Below are 9,565 nucleotides of genomic sequence, written 5' to 3' on the forward strand. Positions count from 1 at the left end.
TAAATCCGTAATTGTTTGACCTCTCTAATTTGTGAAGCAACTAAGATTTAATGATTTGCTGCGTCAGAAATTATTAAATCTTAGGAAGAACGCCCGACGAAATTAAATGCAACCGCTTGTGCTTGTGTTGTTTCGCTTCATCGATCTCTCTAATTCTTAAGGCTGCTACTAGATTAAACCTTTAGCGCTTGTCTTGGGTTGTTTAGTAGTTAGGGTTAATTAGAGTGCTTGTCTTCTAATTAACTACGACTAAGGAGAGATAGGAAAATAGTTCCAACGGTGAATATTCAAAATATGAATTGATATATACTTGCATCGATGATCAGTTGTAAAATTCTGATGGTGGATGTTGACTTAGACCAATGTTTGTTTTTTGATTTATACTTTAATTTGAATTGTTCCTTAATTGTTCTTTTTAAAATTATTTTCGTCATACTCAAACCCCCAATCCTTGTTCACATAGTATAAAACTAGGCTAAATACTCTCTATGGGATCGATCCTTACTTGCACTACTACATATATTTTTATAAGTAAAGGTTTTATTTTTGGTTGCTTGCGACAGCACACCAGAGGCATTCGTGTTAGGTTACACGTTAGAGTACAAGGTACGACCATTGCATCAGGGGTATGTGAGTGCTACTACTTTGTAACTAGTCTAGTCTTCTGAATAGTGGATATCCTGGGTTTGGCTGGCCCAAAGTGGTTTTTCTCATATTGAGTTTCCACTTCGTTAACAAAATTCTTCTGTCTTTTAAATTCCACATTGATATTATTTTGTTAATACTTTGTGCACACACACACTTGCTTTATATTAGAAGTCATTTTAATTTTTCAATTGGTATCAGAGCTTGGTACACTCTGTTTAGATTCAATTCTTGAGTGTTTTTTTTTTTTTACTTCTATTTGATAAAATGTCTCAAAATCTTAATACAGTTCCTGCCTTTGATGGTACGAACTATAGCTATTGGAAAGCTCGTATGCGGTTCTTTTTAAAATCCATTGATTGTTGGAGTATTGTTGAAACTGGTTAGACTAAGCTAGCGGATGCAACACTTGAACTAGTCACTGAGAAAAATGCGCAACTTTCCAATGATAAAGCCCTCCATGCTCTTTGTCAAGCACTCTCACCATCTGAATTCACAAGAATTTCAAATAGTGAGTCCGCTAAAGAAGCGTGGCAAATTCTGGAAACAACATATGAAGGCACTAAACTTGTTAAATCTGCCAAACTTCAAATGTTGATTTCCAAATTTGAAGAAATTAAGGTGTTGGAGGATGAGACATTTGGAGAGTTTTACTCCAAGATGAGCGACCTAAGAAACCAAATGGTAAGTCTTGGGAAAACCGTCTCATGTAAAACTCATCCGCAAAATTCTAAGATCTTTGCCTGAACGTTTTAGGATCAAGGTAACTACAATTGAAGAGAGCAAAGATCTGGAAGAAATGAAGATTGAAGAGGTCGTGGGATCTCTTCAAACTTATGAGTTGTCCTTGCCCCCAGTTAAGAAGCTAAAAACCATTGCTCTGAAAGCTTCCAAGAAGAAGCTCGAAGTCTCATCTGGAGATGACTCTGAGGATGAAGAAAAAGTTGTGGCCATGCTGACCAAGAACTTCAGAAGATTAATGAGAAATGAACGGTTCAAAAAGAAATTTTCCAAAAAAAAATGAAGAAGGTCCCCAGAGAAGCTAAACCTGAGGTAGCCGAGAAGAAAGATCCCAGGGGCCCAAGATGTTATGAATGCTCAGGGTTTGGGCATATCCGAGCCGATTGTGGGAATCTCAAGCAAGGTAAGGGGAAGGCTTATAACGCGACTCTCAGTGATGAGTCCGAAGAAGAAGAAGCTCCGGAGCAAGAGAAATTTCTAGCCTTTATGTCTCCACATGTCGAAGAAGAAGATTCTTACTCAGAGCATAGTGATGATGGAGAAGAACTCAAAGAGGCTTATAAAACTCTCTATGTGGAGTTCGAAAAGTTGAGGGAAGGTCGCAAGCAGCACATTCATGATTTGTACAGTTTGCAGACTGAGAAGAGTTCATTGCTGCACAAAATACAGGAGCTAGAGGAGAAGCTACTAGAGACTCAGCTCTAATTAGAGAGAGTCATTGATGAAAAGCTGACTCACATGCTATCTATCCAGAAGAGTCCAACCAACAAGACTGGTCTCGGGTATATAGCTCCTCCTTCTAATACTCCCTCTACTTCCAGGACTGTCTTTGTTAGACCTGCAGTCCCAAAGTCACCCCCCACTATTGAAGATAGAGGGAAGGACAAAATTAATGGAGATGTTCTAGGCACTCAGAAGCCTCATTCCATCAGAAAATCTCCAATATGCCATCACTGCAGTCTAAGTGAGCATGTCCGACCCTGGTGCTCCCTTCTTCAAGCACAAAAAGCAAAGGTCAAGAAAGAAGTGCCCAAACAAACAGATTATGGCACAAGACCTTTGGCCCAGCATCAGACTCCATGGTATCAGGCTCCTTATCATGCTCCATGGAATCAAGCACCAAGGCATCAGGCTCCTCAATATCAAGCCCCTTGGTCTCATGCACCACAGCACTAGGCATCTCAGCATCAGCGGCCTCAACAACGATTTGTACCTACCAATCATAGTGGCAAATCTAAGACCAAATCCAAGCACTTTAAAAGGCCGTAGAAGGTGGAAGATGATCAATACTGTAGGGAGCCACCTATTTGGATGCAAAGCATGATGGAGTGGATGGGTCAACAGATGAAGTCCTGCTAGCAACCACCCACAGGAAGGCAGGCTTGGGTCAAAAAGAAGGAAGAAGTTCACCCCATGAGGGGGAATAGACTCATCTAGGTGATGAAGGTACTCATGCCTAGGATTTGGTTCCTAATCCTAAGGCATCAGGTTTGATTGCTTGATTTTTACTTGATATATTCAGTGTTTTCTATGCAATTTGGGAACCATCTTTTTTCCCCCTATTTCTCTTGAGAGAATATTGCAGGTACTATTTGGGGAAGACAGAAAAAGCAGGTCAATCGACTGTTTTTCTGTATTGGCAACATCGAGCTTACACAGGTTTGATCATGCCTTGCATGTTATATGATGTCATTTCCATATAGCATTTTGTTTGATAAAATAAATAAATAAATAAAAATAAAAATAAAAAATTTGGGGGAGAAATTGTAGGAAATTTTTTCCTTTCTTGGCATGTCAGATATTGCTTGTATTTTTACCTGATATCTCAATTCTTTTTGCATTAATTTACTTTGCTTAGATATGATTGAGAGTTTATGACTATATCTGCCAAGTTTTTTTTCCTCTACATACAAAAATTGGATAGCTTCTTTCCTCATGCGATGAAAATGTACACTATCTAAGACTCTCCTAAATGTACATCTTTCCTTCTCTGACTTTTTGCTTCTAGAAATTCAGAATAAGAGAAGAGGTTTTCGATAAGATGGTCAAATTGACCAAAATGCTAGTTGAACCTATAACCTAAAAATTATGGCACTCTCTCTAGGTTGCAGCATCAAAAGAATCAAGCAATTACTCTTATGAATTATGTGCTATGTATGTATATTCACTGCTTATGTGCTGAATTAGCTATATACCTTATCCTTCATGGTGCAAGTAAAATTTTACCTTGTCCTTCATAGTACAAGTAAAACAATTGGGTGCTGCATCTTAGGGGGAGTGTATCAGATGAGGGTGGCTAGGCCCTAGTAATTAATAAGGTTTGACTTTTGACTAATCTTTCACTGATTTTCTCTCTTGTCTAGAAAATCTAGTTGCTTTTTGTCATATCAGTGGAAGGCATACCTTTTGGGAAAAGTCTTCACATACACACGCATTGCATGAGTTGAGTAATCTATTTAAATTTTCTGTCTACAGGAAAATCTTTGTGCTAATTGAACTCTGAACTCTCTTTTATTCTCTGCATAGTTTTGAGATGCTATTTGATTGCTTTATCAGTTGATTATACATGCATGTTCTGAAGCTAACTTTAGGAAAAATAATTTCTGCAAATTTTCCCTCAGTTTCTATCTTTTTAGTGTGAAGCATCCGGACGGTCTCTCTTTGCGTCTGGTTTAAGCACTGACCGAAAGAGAGGGGGACAACTGTTGTTTGGGTACCAAACGAGAGTGAGAAGAAGAAGAGCTAGAGCTCTTGCTCTTCCTGCTGCTGTAAAACCAGAAAAACAGAGAGAGGAGGAGAAGTTGCAGAAAATGAAGAAGGAGATGTGTGTAGAACCAAAGGGCTGCACCTCTTCTTATAGAAACCTTGGAAGGTTTAGATCACTTTAAGCCATCCTTGATCAACAACTGAGGACATTGCAGGTGTGCGTTTGAGTTCAGAATATCTCTCAAGAAGAATAAGAATCAGACAAGGGGAGCTGGATCTTGCTTGGACGGCTAGATACATTTGGGATTGAGTAATCAATGGCTGGGGAAGATGGCAGGTGGTCGACGGGTGTCAAGGCCAGGTATGAAGCAATCATTACAAACTTAATATCTACTATCTCTAACAAAACTACTTAGTTCATTTCTAACTAAACTGCAAATTGACTCATCACCAAGACTTGCTTAATGACTAAGGTTGGGATTCAACGATGCTGGGGTGAAATGTTGATGGGCTGGGTAACGTGTGGGCTGCCATGTGCACTGGGTTGTGAACGTGTGGGCTGAGTCTCACATGGGTTGGGCTTGATTTTTAAGAGATAGAAATGGGCCCACAAATGTCATATATGAATTTTCGTCCTATTTAAAGGTAGTATTTTTCGCGGTTGTTTTTGCGCCCTAAACGAAGTCCAAAAATTATAAAATTCAAAGGGTAGCTAGAGAACTTCAAGAAGAGCATTCTGGATTTTGAATCAACCAAAATGGAGTTTGTTTGACCCTATTTTCATTATTCCAAAGTTTAAAGTTCGTTTGAACTTTTATTAAACTGAAACTATAAACGCTTCTTAATTAATGATAAATATTTCAATAAATATTCATATTTATTCTCTTACCTTAGCATTAGGTCTTAAATCATATTTTAAGATATTTTATTTAATATCTTAAAATATGGGGTATTACAGCCATGCACCGAACGGACTACGTGAGTCATCATTCTCTCAACATTGTGATTAAGAATGATGTATGTGCATGACGACTTATAACAATTACTCTAAATCCTGAGAAGATTGTGAACTCAGATTTGAATTGCAGGTCACTTTGATGTACAAGAATTAAATCAAATTACTAGTCAACACTTATGTGCATAGGGTGATCACATATAGCATTGAGGGAACACTTTCTTCAAGAAGGAATCCAAATCCTTTGTCACGAAACAAAACGATAAGAAATATTCCTCTTGATGTAGATTTAATGAGGTTGATTATCCTAAAGTTCGAGCCTGAATGTTTTGGTAGTATTTACTGAATGAAACTTTATTTTGTATACGGTGAGATTAAAAACTCACAAGGTACAAAAAAGATATATCATGTACTTAAATCAAGAGTATCAAGGAAAAGAGGTAGTGAACTAAGTCTTTGGTTCGACTACGGAATGATTCCATGGAGGGCTAATATGTAATAAATAAGTATGCCGCGGCGATTGATTCATTAATTTGAAAATACATATTAAAGTGCAGTCACATTTGTTTAGTGGAATCAATTGTGATTAAATAGGGTCATGTAAAATTGTCACAAACCTATTTAAAGTTAATTGTATTTTTTCATTTAGGTCCCTCTTTGAGCTAATGTAAATTGACAAGTTACTATGAGCCTCGGTTATGTATTTATTTATGTTTGATTGTTTTATTTAATAAAACATGGGCCAAAGGAATATGATTCCTAAGTGGCTCATTAACTAGAGATGATTGGGCTTAGAAATTAATTTCTATGAGCTTAGATAATTAAATTGCTATGGGCTTAGGAATTAATTTCTTTGGGCTTAAGCAATTAAAGAGCTAAAAAATAAAGTGACTTCTAATTTAATGTGCGTGTGTGTATCGTGTAACAAAATATTATAAGAGCGAAATTTAAATGACACAAATATTTTTTTAACGAAATGGAAACTCAATTAAGAGAAAAACCACTCCGGGGTAGCCAAACCTAGGATATCCACTATTATGAAGACAAAGCTAGTTACAAAGCAGCAGCACTCACATACCCTTATGCAGTGGTCCTACCTTGAACTCTAACATGTAACCCAACACAAACGCCTCCCAACCAAGTTGCCTACTTGAAGGGGTCTTCAATGGAATCCTTTACCTTATGGCTCATTCCTAAGATAGACTTAACACGAACACAACAAAGGCACTTAGCAACGGCTAGAGAGTAAACAGATTAGCACAACGACTCCTAAAATATTCTCTCTAAGCATTATAGAATTCAATATCGAATTCTTACAATTTACAAGCCTAGGGGCCTCTATTTATAGGCTACAGAAGACCTAAATCGACACTGATTCGGTTTTCTCTAGGCAACGTCTGGACAGTAGCTGAGGGGGTTCGGACGGACAACTGTACAACTGGCTTTCCAAATTTGCTGATATTCTTTCCTGAATAGGTGTTGCCCTAGCGTCCGGACGGTTGCACTTCTGCTGCACACAATTTCTATAATAAGGTCTGCGCGTCCGGACAGTGTAGACTGACGTCCAGACGGTTGAACGTCTTCTGCACGACTTGCCATATCAAGGATAGCGTCCAGATGGAATAACCACGTCGTCCAGATGGTTGCAACTTGTCGAACACTGAAGGGCGTCTGGATGTGCTGCTGAAACGGTTGGACTGATGCAACTTAGAACAGTTTGAAGCTTCTGGACATAGAAGGGAGTCCAGAGGGAAAGTTCTTGTTGTCCGGACGAATGATGCTTGACAGATGAGCGTCCGGACGAATGCAAGGGACTTGAAGTGCACTGTCTTGAATTTTGCACGGAGTCTTCTTGAAGCATATAACTGAAAATGTAGACTCTGAAAATAACAGCATCCCTGTTTAATAAGCATCATTGCATAGAAGTGGTTTTGTCCAACAGAATGTAGCTAAACACAACCTAACAAACTCTCCATTTGGCCATTCTGGGACAAAAATCACTTGACCGGTTAAAAAATACAATCCCGGTCCAAATTTAAAAAATACTCCCTCTTTTTGTCTCAAAATGACAAACGGTAAAACAAAGTATGAGAAAAACCACAATATAATTACTCCCCCTCAATGTCTTAGCAGGACAAGGGTAAACAGAGTAAAAATAATCGAAGAGTTATAAAGTGTTTACAAATTATCCAAAACAGAATAATAAAATGTCTCAAAATAAATCAAAACACCAAATAAAATCAATCATCCTCAGCCATGGGTGGATGACCCTCGTCATCACTGCTAGATAGATGATGGTGCTGGAGACACTCCTCGATGTCCAACTGGCACTGCTCCACACGGAGATTGATAGAGTGAATCACTTGCTACATAGAACTCACACCCACCTGTAGAGATTCCAAGGCAGCTAAAATCTGAGCATAACCTGCATCATGTTGTGGAGGCGGAGGAGCAGTCTATGAAGATGATGATATATTAGGCATCTCAACATGAATAGTAGAAGGCTGAGGAGCTTCATCCTTGAAAATATTTATTGACTTCTAATTTAAACGAAGTGTGTGTGTTTGTGTGCAAACAAATATCTTAAATATGGAATTTAAATAAGACAAGATATTTGTTACGAAATGGAAACTCTATGAAGAGAAAAAACCACTCTGGAGCAGCCAAACCTAGAAAATCCACTATCCAAAAACAAAGCTAGTTACAAGACACTCGTACTCACATAACCCTATGCAGTAGTCATACCTTTAACTCTGACGTGTAACCCAACACAAACGCTTCCCAACCAGATCTTCCACCTGAAGGGGTTTTTGATAGATTCCTTTACCTTAGGGCCGACCCCTAAGATAGACTTCACACAAACAACGAGCACACACCGGCAACAGCTTGAGAGCTAGCGGATCTTCAATTCTCTCTAAACACCCTCTCAAAGCCCTATGGAATTCACCACCGAATTCTATGTAAAACACTAGCCTAGAGCCCCCTATTTATAGGCTTCAAGAGACCTCAAAAACTGCTGAGATTTGGACTCTGGCTAGCGAGCGTCCGGATGGAAGTTAGCCACGCCGGACGATTTTCTGCGATATCCTTTCAGAAACAGTGTCCTAAATCTGCTCAAAATTGGAGTCTGACTACAGACTGTCTGGACGGAATTTAGCCTCGTCCGGACGGTCTTCAGCGACCGCCTTTCAGAAACAGCTTTCAAAAACAGCGCAATTTTGGAGGCCGTCCGGACGCTACTCTCTTTCCGTCCGGACGGTGGGCCGTCCAGATGCTGTCCTGATGTTAAAGTTGTAAGATTTTTTCTTAGCTTTCCAACGACACCAATTTTGTCTCAATCCGATACTCGAGCAGAGAGTTATGATAAAAACATTGAGACATGCGCAGAAATCTTCCTAGAAGCCTGAAATGCGTCCGAACGGTGTTGCCCTTCCGTCCGGACGGTTGCTGTTTCCCGATCCGTGTCTGGACATGAAATCCAATTTCTACTCGAACATTGAATGGCGTCCGGACGGTATTACCACGTCGTCCAGACGGATGCACTTGAACTCTGGATTCTTCTCGAACTCTTAATAGTGTCCAGAAGATTTGCCATTACGTCCAGACGGATGCAATCTTGAATAGTTTGAAGTTTCTAGACACTGATGTGTGTTCGGACGGAAAGTTCTCGTCGTCCAGACGGATGTTGCTAACTGAAGAGCATCCGGATGGGAACACCACATCGTCCGAATGGTTGCTTGGGATCCGACTTCTCTGAGTTGGAATTTGCACATAATCTTCTTTGAACACTGAAATAGCCTTCATTAAGCTTGTGACACTTGCAACTTGTCATAATACGGCTCTTTCCACATCAGAGAAACAAACTCTGAAATATACAGCATCCCTGTGAAAGCAGCAACATTACATAATAGTGATTTTGTCAACAGAATGCTGCCAAAAACTAACAAACTCCCCATTTGGCCATTCTGGGACAAAAATCACTAGACCGGTTAAAAATACAGTCCCGGTCCAAAAACTAACATATACTCCCCATTTTTGTCTCAAAGGGACAAAAGGTAAATATAGTATAGAAAGACCACAGTATTAAAATACTCACCCTTGATGTCTCAACAGAACAAGAGTAAATAGAGTATATAAAATTCACAAACCAAAAACGTTCTAAAACCCAAAACAATAGGAAACTAGAGAAGCGTCTGCAAGTGGCCCAAAAAAGAGGAACAAAAATCTTCCAAGTACCAAATCCTGTCAATCCACTGAAATCAAGTAACAAAGAGAAAACCGTATATCGAGCTGGATTTGAACTACTTTAGCTTCTAGCTCCTGAAGCCGGGAAACCATAGACTGAAAAGTTTCAGTCACTTGAGTCTTCTCTCCTGAAAATGATCATCCGCAGAAAGAAATCCTTTAGACAAGTGGTCTGCAAGATGATAAAGAAGATTCACCCTTGAATCTCTAGCTAGTGCAGATCTAGAGGAAAAGGTTACAGAAGACTTTGTATGAGCAGGGGGAATGAACTCA

The sequence above is a fragment of the Alnus glutinosa genome, chromosome 12 (genome assembly GCF_958979055.1).
Source record: "Alnus glutinosa chromosome 12, dhAlnGlut1.1, whole genome shotgun sequence".
NCBI lineage: Eukaryota > Viridiplantae > Streptophyta > Magnoliopsida > Fagales > Betulaceae > Alnus > Alnus glutinosa.